This window comes from Monodon monoceros, unplaced genomic scaffold, assembly GCF_005190385.1.
Source record: "Monodon monoceros isolate NGI ecotype Baffin Bay Population unplaced genomic scaffold, NGI_Narwhal_1 Super_Scaffold_3, whole genome shotgun sequence".
Classification (NCBI taxonomy): domain Eukaryota; kingdom Metazoa; phylum Chordata; class Mammalia; order Artiodactyla; family Monodontidae; genus Monodon; species Monodon monoceros.
In genome coordinates this window covers 69,379,331-69,395,002 of record NW_021703780.1, presented here as the reverse complement: position 1 = coordinate 69,395,002, position 15,672 = coordinate 69,379,331, and the positions used below count along the sequence as shown (strand labels likewise).

At 42.7% G+C, this 15,672-nt stretch overlaps 1 protein-coding gene across 2 annotated transcripts in view; it reads left to right on the top strand.

Annotated features, from left to right (window-relative positions):
* ERC2 (ELKS/RAB6-interacting/CAST family member 2) overlaps positions 1-15,672 on the top strand; it is a 961,347-nt gene that overhangs the window by 856,212 nt on the left and 89,463 nt on the right. The window contains exon 18 of one of the 2 annotated variants that reach the window (XR_003796722.1): positions 6,179-6,367. The exons of the other annotated variant lie outside the window; for it this stretch is intronic. The gene's annotated coding sequence lies outside the window, so the exon portion shown is untranslated. The remainder of the gene's footprint in view (positions 1-6,178; positions 6,368-15,672) is intronic. 2 annotated transcript variants of the gene reach the window in all.

The following is a 15,672-nucleotide window of genomic DNA, read 5'->3' as shown; positions in this document are numbered from 1 at the left end:
ACCATTGAGAATGATGTTGGCTGTGGGTTTGTTGTATATGGCCTTTATTATGTTGAGGTAAGTTCCCTCTATGCCTACTTTCTGGAGGGTTTTTATCATAAATGGGTGTTGAATTTTGTCGAAAGCTTTTTCTGCATCTATTGAGATGATCATATGGTTTTTCTCCTTCAGTTTGTTAATATGGTTTATCACATTGATTGATTTGCATATATTGAAGAACCCTTGCATTCCTGGGATAAACCCCACTTGATCATGGTGTTTGATCCTTTTAATGTGCTGTTGTATTCTGTATGCTAGTATTTTGTTGAGGATTTTTGCATCTATGTTCACCAGAGATATTGACCTGTAGTTTTCTTTCTTTGTGACATCTTTGTTTGGTTTTGGTATCAGGGTGATGGCGGCCTCGTAGAATGAGTTTGGGAGTGTTCCTCCCTCTGCTGTATTTTGGAAGAGTTTGAAAAGGATAGGTGTTAGCTCTTCTCTAAATGTTTGATAGAATTTGCCTGTGAATCCATCTGGTCCTGGGCTTTTGTTTGTTGGAAGATTTTTAATCACAGTTTCAATTTCAGTGCTTGTGATTGATCTGTTTATATTTTCTATTTCTTCCTGGTTCAGTCTCAGAAGGTTGTGCCTTTCTAAGAATTCGTCCATTTCTTCCAGGTTGTCCGTTTTATTGGCATGTAGTTGCTTGTAGTAATCTCTCGTGATCCTTTGTAATTCTGCAGTGTCAGCTGTTACTTCTCCTTTTTCCGTTCTAATCCTGTTGATTTGAGTCAAAAGACAGTTCTTTATACAGCTCATAAAAGTCCCTGTGGACCTCTGCTAGACCCCCCAGACAACTACTTCTATTTTTCTATAATTGTTTATTCTAAATGTTACCTCTACCAAACAAAAAACCGTAAGCCTAGAAGAACAATGGGAGGAGGGCCAGGGCCCTTCAGAGATGCCTTTATTTTTACTCTTTCTCCATTTGAGGCACTGTCACACCCTAGCAGTCAGATCTCACTGCTTGCAGGAGAGAAGTTAGGGGCAATAAGATGGGACAGCTGGATCGTGGTGACAGCTAGAGGGGAAGGCTGCCTGGGAACTGAGGAAGCAGTGGGGCCTCAGCTCTGATCATCTGAACTCCCCTAATACACCTCTCCATGCTCTGAGGCATTAGGACTTCTAGTGAGAGAAACTGCTAGAATCCGAACATTTTCATCCAGTTACACCCCAACAAAAGCCAGGCTTTACATGCAAACCAACCTGGTTCTTTTGACAGACTTGATCAGAAGTCAGTACTTTGGGGCTTCCCTGGTGGTGCAGTGGTTGAGAATCCATCTGCCAGTGCAGGGGACACGAGTTCAAGCCCTGGTCCAGGAAGATCCCACACCCCACAGAGCACCTAAGCCCATGCACCACAACTACTGAGCCTGCGCTCTAGAGTCCGTGAGCCAGAACTACTGAGCCTGTGAGCCACAACTACTGAAGCATGCCTAGAGCCCGTGCTCTGCAGCAAGAGAAGCCACCTCAATTAGAAACCCGCACACCGCAATGAAGAGTAGCCCCCACTCACCACAACTAGAGAAATCCCACGCAAAGCAACGAAGACCCAACACAGCCAAAAATAAATAAATTAATTAATTAATTAATTAATGAAAAAGCAGTCAGTACTGTGAGGTGTGCAGAAGTTTGTGCGTTAAAGCCTCACTGAAATCCCACTACTGTGGAATTCCTAGGCTGGTCTCAGCTACCTGCTAGTGTGAAGATACACAGTCAGCCCTCCATATCCGTGGGTTCCACATCTGCAGATTCAACGAACTGCAGATCAAAAATGTTTGAAAAAAAAGTCCAGAAAGTTCCAGAAGCAAACCTTGAATTTGCCATGCTCCAGCAACTATTTACAGAGCATTTATCAATATGTTCTGTACAGCTATTTAAATAGCATTTACATTGTATTAGGGGTAGAGATGATTTAAAGTATACTGGAAGATGTGCATAGGTTATATGCAAATACTCTGCCACTTTATATAAGGGACTTTGGCATCCATGGATTCTGATATCCACTAGATGTCCTGAAACCAATTCCCCAGAATACTGAGGGAATGTGACTAATTAACTCATTGAGAGGGCAAACCAATTCAACCCCTTTCTTCAAGGCTTCACAATGCATATTGCTTATATAATGAATTCTGTCTTCTCATTCAAGCAAGCCTGAAGGGAGGACCTCTGCCAACCCACTCTTATTTTACTGCTGACATGTGGAAGAGAGTAAATGCCTTTCTTTAAAAAATATTCTATTAATCCCTCAGTCTTGCCTGTTTCAAGTGTCTTTGCCCACATTTGTCCAAATAAGTGAGACTACCATTTTTGGCTTTTTCTCTACAGGGTGAGTTTCATTTCTGTTTGAAACCAGACTATTCCACCTTTTTGGCTGAACCTGAATTCAAGAAACCCAGCAACAATCTTAAGGTTTCATTTTCTTTCCTGTGGAAGTGAGAAGCCACATGCCCACTTTGGAACTCACTGTATAGACACTCGTTCTTCACTTGTAATTTTCTCCTCCACATCCTTTTCCTCTCTCTGATCTTTAGGTAAAATTATTTCTGTTTGATATGCCTTTTCCCCACTTTGGTCCTTAGTGGGTCAGTTAGTCTTATGTGACTTCCTGGCCCTGATAGAAGGCAGTATTGAGATCCTGGGTCTTTTTGTTTAGCCAGTTCTAAGGAGCATGGTGGTTCCTTCCCTCCTCACACTTTAAGGAGAGGACATCATAATACTCAAAGGTGCTGCAAGGAAAATCCAACAAATACCTCAGATGTTCTATTAAAGCAGTGGTTCTCAACCAGAGCTGATATTAGCCCTGACCCCTGGACCTTTGGCAGTGTCCCCTAGAGACATTTCTGGATGTCCAGTGTGGAAGAGGGATGCGGCTGACATCTAGTAGGTAGAGGCCAGAGGACTCTGCTACACATCCTTTAGTGCATAGGCAGTTCCAACAACAAAGAATCATCTGGCCCCAAACTTGAAGAGCGCCAAGGTTGAAAATCCTGTGATAGAAGAATTCTTGCTCTTTGTTCTTTTCCCTCAAGGCCTGGGATAAGAGAAAAAAGAAAGGAAATGCTCCATTTTGATGAGCGTGTATGTCCTCAGTTGTTACATCCCACGCAGATCCAGGAATTGGAGAGCACAAGGATACCACTGAGCAGGGCAGAGTGCAAGGTCGTCTTCTTGGCTCCAACAGCTGTCTCAACTCCAAAGAGAGACAACTTTGACCAAAGCAGAGGACCACAAAGTTATAAGGATGTTTAGTATGTGATAAAAATCATTTTGCAGGTTAAAGTGCTTCCTTCTGCCCGTAAAATGGTATGTTTTTTAAATAACTCAAAAATAGGAGGCACTTCACTGTGCTGTGAGCAGGAGACAGGGCTGCTGCTCAGAGCCACAGACAGTTAATTCCATCCTTGTCATCAAGCCTATCCAAGCGGTAGGTGGTAGCACTCTTCATATGTTCTCCAGTGTACTGTTGACTTACTCCATGTTCTAAATGCCCCTACTGTCAACACTAAGGGATTCAAGGAGTTTCCTGGAACCAGTGTATCTCTCTATATCTCTTGGCTCCATTATCCCTCACTCCTCTGGTGGTAGCAAGATAGCTGCTCAACTGCTGGATTGTACCTCCTCTCACATGAAAGCCCAAGAGTAAGACTCTTTCCCAAGATTCTCAGTGTGTCTCACTGGCTTTGGTTGGGTCATGTGCTCACTCCTGAACAAATGCTGTGGCTAGGAGAATGCTAGGAGCTGATTGGCTGAGGCCTAGGTTACTGCATACCCTGGAGCTGGAGTGGAGCCCCGTGTCATGCACATGAGCTGCAAGTGGGGTGGATGTGTTTCCTCAAAGGGAAGTTGGGGTAAGATAATGAAAATAGGAGGAATGGATGCCCAGGAGAATAAAGACATGTGCACGCGCACGTGCGCGCGCACACACACACACACACTACTTGCTATTAATAGGCTTTGCATTCTGTGGTGGAAGTTATGCAGCTAGCCCATTACCTAGCTGCATAACTTGAGATAATGTCAAACTCTCCCAGCCTCCTTTTTCTCCTCTGAAACATGGAAGTAACAACACTATTAGGGCGGTTATAAAAAATCAAGCAAGTATCTTGGGATATTGGAAGTGTTGTGCAAACAAGTGGTGGCGGTAGTGTTAGATGCATTTAGTTAGTGAATTTAGTTCAGCTTCTAGAGTCTAGAAGAATCTAGACGAGCTGCAATCCACACAGCTGGTCCATGCAGGCCTTGGAAGCCAGTGTCTAAATTTATCCAATTGTCATTGTTGCAGGTCAGTTTGAAATCTTCTGAGGTCAATGATTGAGGTAATTGATCCACTTGCTGTGGATCTTGAAAAAGTCTCTGTTAAATGACATAATTGGTTTTAATTATATAATTACGGCACTTAAAGTGTGGGGGTGAAAGGTTACTATTATATTTAGAAGTGAGATCCCCAAATGAAGCAAGGGCGTGTAAGCCAGTGTTTCTTCGAATTTCTCTTTTTATTTTTTCAGAGGGAAGTCAGGGTAGGCTGGCCTTGGCCCTGGCCATTTTGGATGATTATCTTGAATGAGGTAGCGCTGGGGCTGCTCATGGCATCATAGGAACCTTTGTAAAGAGACGGGAAAGGGCTTCCGTAAAGACCTCCTTGTGATCTGAAGTTAATGAGCAGTGGGAACTCAACTGTCAGCAATTGAATCTGATTGGGCAGGGTAATTATATGATTGCCTCGGGTGTTTGCACACGCACAGGGATATTTTTATTGGACAGAACCTAATTGCTTACTTACTTAGCGGAGCGAAAACCTAAACAAATTTGTGTTGTCATAGGTTAAAAAGACATCCTTTCTTTGTCTCTAAAATAGCTGCCTGCTCGTTTCGTTCTGTCTTCAATCAAGGATTTTGTTTGCAGGCCTTGAATTATATGATAATATGAAAATGTAAAGGAAAGCTACTTCGGACTGTGCATTTTGGTAAAAACGTGCTTATTGCCATGTCTTAAACCATCCCCTACAATGGTCTCTTTCATAATGCACAGGCAGCTAGGGCCTTGGGCAACACTCAAGCTACTGGGACTTTCACAAGTTTTTTTTGTTGTTGTTTGTTTTGTTTTCCTGCGTGGAGGCCCCTGCAAGATTGGCTTCTTAAACTATCTGGTTTTCCTCAGCTGCATAAGGCAAGTGGGAGGTATCATGTCTGTGGTAGCCTTTTAGACATCAGAAACACCAAGGATAAGAGCAACAGAGCGAAGAGCCCCCTCTGTGATTTTCTGGGGACTTGGAGGAAAGGGAAGGGCAAAGCGAGAGAGCCAAAGGGAAGAAGCCTTGGGGCTCCCACTTTGGGGACGCCAAGTTGCAGTTGGGCCTCGTGTCGTTTCAGCTGTCCTGAGTGAGCTTGATATCTCAGTTTACCTGTAATGCTGGTGTGCAGAAAACAGACTGCTGCAATTGGGTCTATTCTGTAGCAGTTCAAGTCCACATTATTGTTTCACTTTTTTTCCTATCTTCTTATAGAACAAACTATTTTCTATGTTCTTTCCTTTCCTGGGATCCCACTTGGAAGAGTGTGAAACACAACTGGATTGTGGGGATTGGAGGAGCACCTTGTGATGAAAGCTGCCGACTCCAGATCTGGTGCCTTTGTTGAGTATAGGATTATGGCCTGGACAATGGCTGAGAACCAGGGACATTCTGCCCCTCAGACCAGCCATGATTTCTCATCTCAGACTCGGACACATGCTGACATATCCCAGTCTTATCTGGCTAACTCCATGGGTCCTCTAGGCTCAGCGTTAAATGTCACTTCTGGGAATCCTTCCTTGACCACCCACCTCCAGTCTGGGTTGACTGCCTTTGTTTTGTGCTCCACTGCACCCTCTAGGTTCCTTTACACACTGTCCTTTAATTGCTTGTCTCACTGTCCAGAATAGCCCATAAACTCCGTGAGGGCAGGGCTTGTGTTTATATTTGTCACTACTGTCTCCCCAGAGCCTGGCACAGTGCTTGATGGTGTGTTTGGAATGACTGAATGGGGAAAGGAATGGTTGCTGGGTGTCCTAGGGAATCATGGTGTGCACTGCCTGGGCTTCCCTACCCTTGCTGTTAATACCACTTTCTTGTTGCTTATAATTTTCATTGCCCCAGATGATCCAGCTCTGTCGGAGGCACGGAGGCACAGTCAAATCTCATGCTGTACATTGATCACCTGTCCAACCTTTGCCTAGAGTGGGAGCCCCCAGTTCCTTCAAGAGATCCAACTTTACGTGTCTGTAAAGAAGAAGAGGAGGAGGGAGACAGCGGGGAGGATCCGGTGGCATTTTAACACCAGAGCAGGTCCCATGTTTACTTTTACCCTTTCGGAGGTGGGTAACTGCAAATGCCATGGGGAGTTGGGTTTTAGGGACTCTGAATATTGATCTTGGATTTGGGGGCTCATATGTACTTTATGTTTTGCTAGAGTGTAGGGGTTGCTATTTTTGTGGTTAAATCATAGCCAGACTGTTCCATGAATTCCCACCAGCATAGAACAGAGATCCAGGTTCATCATCCACGTGAAGTAAATTGTCCATTGGCTTCCAGTTGTTTGTGTCTTGCTATGTGGATAGAGAGTACGGTTCATTCATTGGTTCCTATTTCATGACTATTTATCATTTGCTTTTCAAGGCCTATGATTTTCAACAGACTTTCTTGTGTTGAAACTCTGGCTTTTGATGTTTTGAATTCCTCCCTCCTTGGTCAACCTCTTAGACCATGAGTTCCCTAATAACTACTGAATAGATGAGATTTCATTTAGGACCACCCATCTGTGGTGGTCTAGTCCCAAACAGTCCTGGGGTATGTCTAACCAGCCTTTTCCCTAAGCAGAATGTGAATTTGTGACCCTGTAGACCTTAGGCAAAGGGGCTTCCTGTTGAACCCCTCAAGCCCCCAGCCATCCCTAAGTTTGTACTGCCTGTTGTTGGTTGGGCTATGATAACAGTTTCTGGATGGATGGATGTGTACACATGGAAACTGCAGCCTCACATGTGGAGAGGCAAGGTAAACCCTCAGAGACCCTGGGTGCTTCTTGCGTAGCGGTCTGTGCCAACTATCCTAGGTCTGAAGTATATTGTCCCTCTGTTGGTTCTTTTTTTTTTTTAATTTCTATTGGAATATAGTTGATTTACAGTGTTGTGTTAGTTTCAGGTGTACAGCAAAGTGAATCAGTTATACATACACACATGTCCACTCTTTTTTAGATTCTTTTCCCATGTAGGTCATTACAGAGTACTGAGCAGAGTTCCCTGTGCTATACAGTAGGTCCTCATTAGTTATCTATTTTATATACAGTAGTGTGTATATGTCAATCCCAATCTCCCAATTTACCCCTCCCCCTCACCTTACCCCCCTGGTAACCATAGTTTGTTTTCTACATCTGTGCCTCTATATCTGTTTTGTTAATAAGTTCATTTGTACCGTTTTTTTAGTTTCCACATATAAGCGATATCGTATGATATTTGTCTTTCTCTGTGTGACTTACTTTACTCAGTATGACAGTGTCTAGGTCCATCCATGTTGCTGAAAATGGCATTATTTTGTTCTTTTTGTGGCTGAATAATATTCCATTGTATATATGTATCATATCTTCTTTATCCATTCCTGTGTTGATGGGCATTTCGGTTGCTTCCATGTCTTGGCTATTGTAAATAGTGCTGCAGTGAACATCGGGGTGCCTCTATCTTTTCACATTATGGTTTTCTCTGGGTATATGCCCAGGGGTGGGATTGCTGGATCACATGGTATTTCCTTTTTTTTTTTTAAATAAATAAATTAATTTTTTAATTTATGGCTACGTTGGGTCTTCGTTGCTGCACGCAGGCTTTCTCTGGTTGTGGCGAAAGGGGACTATTCTTCGTAGCAGTGCGTGTGCTTCTCATTGCAGTGGCTTCTGTTGTTGCAGAGCACGGACTCTAGGCACACGGGCTCAGTAGTTGTGGCTTGTGAGCTCTAGAGCACAGGCTCAGTAGTTGTGGCGCACGGGCTTAGTTGCTTCGCAGCATGTGGGATCTTCCCGGACCAGGGCTCGAACCCGTGTCCCCTGCATTGGCAGGCGGATTCTTAACCACTGTGCCACCAGGGAAGTCCCTGGATCATATGGTGTTTCTGTATTTAGTTTTTTATGGAACCTCCATACTGTTCTCCATAATGGTTATACCAATCTACATTCCCCCCAACAGTGTAGGAGGGTTCCCTTTTGTCCACATCCTCTCCAGCATTTATTGTTTGTAGACTTTATGATGATGGCCATTCTAACTGGTGTGAGGTGGTGCCTCATTGTAGTTTTGATTTGCATTTCTCTAATAATTAGCGATGTTGAGCATCTTTTCATGTGACTATTAGCCATCCGTATGTCTTCTTTGGAGAGATGTCTATTTAGATCTTCCACCCATTTTTTGATAGGGTTGTTTGATTTTTTGACATTGAGCTGCATGAGCTGTTTGTATATTTTGGAAATGAATCCCTTGCAGGTCTCATCGTTTGCGAATATTTGCTGCCTCTGTTGGTTCTGAGTCTCTACTTACTTTGCATTCTTCAGCTGCATATCTGCTTTGACATATTAAGCATGTAAATCAGAAACTTTGGGGGTTCCTTCAAGAAAGAGAGTTTAAACGACCTCGTCTCATAGTATGTGTGTTCGCCAGTGCTGTGTGCTTTGAACCAAACAGGGATGGGCCATGGTGAGCTTTATTTCTGAATCCAAGGAAAGTTTAGTTTAATTTTCAGTTTTGGAATAGCACCAACAGATGCCTCACCACCTCATATCCTTTCTGGATTGAGGCAGGTAATTACTGACTACACAAATAAATCACATACTTTTGCAAAAAAAAAAATCTTTGAATGACATTTGATTTATAATTAAACTTGGCGATGCAGTCCCTGAAGTGTCTCATCTTGTCTAATCACAATGATCTATTTCCTTTCAGAGTACTTCTGCATGTAGGGGTTAGTCCTCTTGTTATCATCACATAATATGGGGATGGGAATAGTTTAAGAAAAAGAAAAATTAGAATAAATGATTGCCGTTTTAGGTCAAAGTCAAACCACTGATTGTTCCTATTTGTGTTTTTTAAAAAACATTTTTACGTCCCTTCATTGACTGATTTATTCTGCAAACAGATTTAAACACTGGCTTTCTAAGTGCCCTGCCTGCACCAGCAACCTCCTTCCCAGCATCACCTGGGAACTTGTTAGAAATCCAGAGTCTCAGGCCCCACCCAGACCTACTGAATTAGAAACTCTGTAGGTGGGGTCCAGGACACTGGGTTTGAATGAACTTCCTGATGATTCTGCTGCACACAAAAGTTTGAGAACTATTGGTTTAAAACTCCTGTGAATGCATGAGGTGAGGGCATTAATAGGAGTTTACCTCTAACCCTGTCATCCAGGAGCTTGAAACCCAATCATGGGCACAAAGCATAAATACATCAGACAGCTAGGCAGCATGATGCTTATAAAATGTAAATTACATCGTACACTCACTTCCTAAGTCCCTCCAGGCAGTTCCCTTTGTACTGGAAATAAATGTAAAGGCTTGCTGAGACCTACAAGGCCTGGCATGCTCCCTCCCCTGCCTACCTGCCTGGCTCATCTGATGCTGTCCCCCACCACCACCCCTAAGCTGTGCTCTGCCACACCACGCTGGCCTTCTTTCTGGTCCTCAAACATGCCCCCTGAGTGTGGTGTCAGCAGGGATACCGAGGAAGGGGAAGGAAGAGCGAAAATTGCTATGGTTAAAAAGTAGAATTGGTCACTAAAGCATTTTTTAATTTGGTATAATATTTCTAAACCAATATCCCCAAGGGGAAACACATATTTTAAATATGATTTGTTGAGAAAAAAAAAAAAAAAACCCAAAACTTAAATGTGAGGCAAAGGGTTTCTTAAAGATTTTAGAACAGGGGCAATGTTTTTTGTTTGTTTTTTTTTTTGTCTTGACTTTGTTTTCACTCTCCACAGCTCTTTCACAGTAACGGACTGTCTCATTTTATAAGTGTAGCATCTCTGGTTTGGGGCGTTATTTGCTTTTTGGGGAGACTCTCATTTGAGATCTTCAGTAGAGGAGGGAAATGTGGGTTGGAGGAGCCATCAAGGAGAGTGGGTGATGGAGGTGTGCTCGGTCCTGGTAACCTTTCAGCTTCACCTTGCCTTGTAAAATTTAAAGTTCTCCCAGGAAACGGAGGCAAGTCTCCTACTGTGTGACAAAGCTCCGTGACTGGCCAGGAAGCCCTTCCTATTGGAAGATGAAGCTAGTCAGCCTCATGTGCCTGGAGATGCACAGTGAATGCCCTGCCCCTGCCCTCAGGGAGCCCACAGCCCAGAGGCCGAGAGACTTCAGCAAATATCTACATGAAAAAAGGTGCATTTTCGCACTTTGAAAGGCGTTCTGAAGGATGAGAGAGCTACAAGAGCAGAGAACAGAGAAGCAGGCTCCCAATTCTCTTTGGACAGGCGATTGAAGCTGAGAATTGAAGTTGTTATTTTGGTTGTGTGTCGAGGTTGGTGGCATGGTGGGCGGGGGGGGGGGGTGAGGAAGAGTGTCCCTGGGGAGCTGGCACCACCTCCCATGCTAGCTGGGACTCTGCCTGTAGAGGCTGCCACAGCAGAGAACCTTCTGAGCAACCACATGGGTGAAAACACCCAAAGACTCACTGCAGAGTGAACCCAGGGGAGGGTCTCTTCCCCCAGGAGACACTGAGTTTTCCCAGTGTCCACTAACAGCACCAGTACCACTGTGCCCAAGTGTGAGGCTAGCACCTTCGCATTTATTTCTCTTCCTTTTGTTGCTTCCTCTGACTCTTTCACTGCCTCTCTCTCAGATCATTCCTTTGGGGATCAGCCTCTGCTGGTCTCCTCCTTGAGAGCAAAGCTGCCTGTAGGGAACATTTACCATACCTTTGAAGATTCTTCCGTGACTTTTAGGGAGGCGTTTTAAGCATCTTCAGAGAATCTTACTGGATGTGGCCAGAAGCTCCTAGGAGTAAGGAACTGTCTTCACCCACTGTCTTCGTTGACCCAGAGTCATTACTACTGGTTCCATCTTTCCAAGCCAGGACACGCTTGGAGGGCCGATTCTCTGTCTGGTTTTGTTTCATGCCTGACAAGCTAATTTTGCACAGATCTGGCACTCAAATAGTTGACAAATGAAAGAAGAGATTGTGCAAATCCAAATGCCCTTGCAATGCTGAGGCTCGATTTCAGGAGGTTGGAGTAAAATTGATATCTAATTCATTTATTTCTCCATCCACCCATCCAGAAGCAGTTATTGAGGACTTCCTGTTTAATTGTGCAGCTGAAACACAATGTCTGGCACGTGGTATGTTTATAATCGATGCTGGTTATTATAGAGGAAATGCAGAACTAACTCTGGCTTCTGAATCCCTTTGTGCTCTTATCCCACTGAGTTTTACGGAAGCCCCAGCTGTTCATCCTTCTCCTGTCATTTAGGAGTGACGGTCCAGGGTCCCAAGCTCTGAGAGCGTCTGCTTCTCTTCAGAGTGGCAGAATTTGGCCATAGGAGGGAACTCACGGCATGAGCTCTGACATTTTAGAGTGCCGAAGGACAGCTCACTGGCTGTCTGCACAAAGCCTGAGTGAACACAAAATGACAGGGAGTGGTTAAACTTCAGGGAGGTCTGAGTGGCTTTTTAAAAAATTAATGAATTAAGAAAGATAGTCACTTGGAGCAGTGAGGTTTCATTTCAAACCATTACTGAATTCCCAGTAGCTATTTGTCATCAGGTGTTTTTCTGAATCAAAAGATAAGAGAAATAAAATTACTTAGGTGAAGGGGTATGCAAACTTTTTTTGATCTTTAAAAGGAGTCCCTGTGGAAATTGTGCTGCTCCTGTCTTCTGCCATGATAAACGTGAAGTTTGGTTACGCCCTTCTTCAAGCAGCTCCCAATCCAAGGGGGAATCTTAGTGCCCGATGGCTGTCACCAGTGGCTGCAGCGTTGGGACAGATCTGGCAAGCAGATGTTTACGATGAAGCTTTCCATTCCGGAGTAGTTCCTTCTGAGGCAGGAGGTGCGTTAGGTCAGAGAAGAATGTGCCAGACAATATGCCCCTTTGTTAATCAGTGCTGTCATCTTGGCTGCCCCTCTAGCAGCCTCATCTGCCTGAAATCTTCGGTAAAAAGGCCATTCAACAAATACATGTAGCATTGGCCAGGATTTTTCTAGCTCAGCTCTAACAACAGGGAATGGATTCAATCAGATTCAAGGAGACCTTAAGGCCCATTCTATAACTGTTTTACCTCTCCGGAAGAGCTCCAGAAGACAGATTACCAAACACCAGCTTCTTGAGCAAAGCTTGCACACAACTAATGCCAAAGTAATCAAGTTGACCATGCAAGGGTCTGAAATCTTAGTGACATTTGTCAAGTTCACTGGGACACATACTATATTCAGTGCTTTGATGGATTAATCTAATTAGTCTTCATAGCAATCTATGAAGTAAGCACTAATATTATGACCATTTCATAGATAGGGAAACTGAGGCTTAGGCCTACTAGTTGACTTGTCCAAAGCCACATAGTGATTCCTCCTACTTTAACCACTGGGCTTACAACATGGCCAGATTGCTGATTTTAAGTCAACAAGCTATTATTTTAAGTTTTATCCCTTCCTCATTTCCTTACTTGGAAAATGCAGTCCTTGTACAGATAGACATGCAGTTACTACAAGAAGTGATCATTTGAGTCAATTTTAATAGACTCGGCAAAGGCTGGTATCTGTATAACAGTAACAGAAACACTGAGTTTGGTGAAAAAGATATTTCCAAGTTGTCTTCTCTGTCCTCATTTGCAGCCTCCACACATGATAGGATGTGCTTCAGAGGTTGCTTGGAGGGGATCAGTGTGATGCTCACAGTGAGGAATCAAGCACTTTCATTAAGATATGGCTTGAAGCAGGCCATGTGGCTCCTCGAGGTTTCAGACTTCTGGTACACAGGGTGATCATAGTTTATTCAACAGCCATTTATTTGGTATCTATTACATATGCAGATATGATGACAAGCTCACTCTCTCTTACTGAGACTGTCACACAAATAACCTGATGTAATGGGATCTATTCTAGGGGACAGCTCTGTACCTCTGTGAGGGGCTAGAGCACTGCAGGCTGCCAAGTCAGGCTGACATCAGCAAATGTTCATTGAGTGCCTACTATGGCCAGGTTCTATTCTAAGAGCAAGAGATTAAAAATGCATTCCATTATATTTAGGGTTGGAGGCCACGGGGAGAGACAGTAAACCAGTAAATAAACAAATAAGGTGACTTCAGAAACCAGTTAAATGCATGAAGAAGATACAGTAGAGCAATATAACAGTGACTGAGCTTGCAAGGACCTACTCTACCTAAGGTGATCACAGAAGGCTGCTTTGAGGAGGAGACACTAAGAAAAGGCTTGGAAAATGAGAAGAACTTTCTAGGCAAAGAATTGGGTGGAATAGCCTTGATGTATACGGTTCTACAATTTCATTAATTCTTTCAACAGAGAAGTTCAGATGTCAAGCACGTGATATCACTTCTTGGTATTTGTTGAGTTTTTTTAAAGGTCAAGCCCATGTTCAATTTTTTGTAAACATTCCATGTGTACTTGAAGAGCATGTGTGTTTTTCCTTCAAGTGCCTCTTCTTTGTTTTTTATATGCAGCTTATAAATTATGTAACTGAAATCTTCTATATCTCTATTAATGTTTTAGCTGTTTAACTTCTCAGTTGCTTAGAGATAAGCATTCACATATTCATGATTGTGCGTTTGCTCATTTCTCAGTAATTCTATCAATTTTTGTTTTATATATTTCCAGCCTATGATCTTAACTGTATTACATTTCATTATCTAATGTTACAGCTCCTAGTGGGTTATTCTTGTTATTAATTAATCTCTCCCTTTATCCTACTAATGCTTTTACCTATGAATTTTATTTTGTCTGATAATATTGATATAACAACATCCTTTTGGTTAATGTGTGTGTTTGCTTTTTCCATCCTTTCACTTTCAGCCTTTGTGTGTTCCTGGTCCATTTTATAAGCAACATAAAGCTGGAGTTTTTGTTTGTTTTTTGTTTTTAATTGGGTGTCTCTGTCTTTTGATGGGGGAATTTAAGCTAATTATATTTATTGTAACTAATCTATTCAGACTTAACTTTGCCTTCTTATTTTGCATGTTCCATGGGCATTTTTTTCTTCCTTTTCTCTTCTTTACTGCTTTGTTTGAATTGACTATGCTTCCTTTATTTCCTTTTATTTTCTCCTCTACTGATTTGGAAGTTACATATTCTATTTCTCTTCTCATAGTGGTTTGGATAGTATCTAAAGCATAATTTGGCAGACACTCAGAGGCCTTTAATGCATTGCCTTCAGTTGGTTTAACAGCTTTCTCTAGGATCCTGGCTCCTGAGTGGTTGGGTCTTTAATGGGGTGAGGTATAAATGTAAGTGCAGATCATGGTCACTGTGATGGTTATATCTTGGAGTGCAGACTTCCAACTTGCCTTTGCGAAGACCTGTGCTGTGTTGCCTAAGAGTTCCGGTAATTGACAGATTGTAAAATGCTCTTGGGTTGTGGGTAACATAGCAGCTTCTAAGCAAGGAGTCACTTGGTTTCTTCTGTTGCCCTTCTGCTTGTCTACATTTGAGCTCTTGTAAGTGATGATAAATGTTAAATAGCTCCTGTAAAACTGTTGAATTGTCAGTTTTTAAACTGCATAAAACACTGACATTTTCATTAGATCCTGGCCCTGAGGAATGTCCGGCTTTCATCATAACGGATTTGTTTACTGCTGCAGAGAGTCTTAACGTGCTGCCTATGGGAGAGATCTTACTGTCACCTGCTCTTAAATGGGAAAGACTTTGTTCAGCCAAAGATTTTTGCAAAAGGATTTGCAAGAGGGCTTTTCACCTCCCCCTCTCTTCCCTGCCGCCACCTCCCAAAAGGGTAAGGGATGATGATAAAGTCTTTGAAGAACCTTAGTATTGGACAGGAAAATTTTTCATGTAAAATAATCCTGCAAAGTCCATTAGGAGACAAAATGTTGGAATGATGCTATTAAACCACTATTTAGTTTCAATGTATCCTGTTAAAGATAAGCAAGTCATATCTATGTCTTTTTGACCTCAATCCTTTGGTCTACATTTAAACAGATATCTTGATTTTGGATTAATAAACTCTTTTGTGTATATTAGTAGAGAAAACATTTTAAACTGGTGGGTCCTTCTAAGCAAATAAGAAAAGAGAGGTCTTTTATCTTCTGATCATTGCAGTAGATTTTTAGCAGAAGATGCCAAACTCTTCATGAACAAATGTAGAGTCATCCCAGTTTAACAAGCTGGGAAATGTGTGTGCTGAAAGACAGGCTTGTCTTAATGTGACCAAGACTGGGAATGTTAACTTTTCTGGAATCAACATGTTTGCATTATGGCGAGATTTCTTGCTTATTTTTTAAAAGAACTTCCTCTTCCGTACTAGCTTGTTGAATATGTCATTGGCAGGTCTGTCTACTTTCACATTTCAAGAGAGGCAGCCTGCCATAGGGAAGCAAAATCTCTCAGGCAGGTCAGCCCTTGAATTCTGATTCTAGGACATACTAACTATGTAATC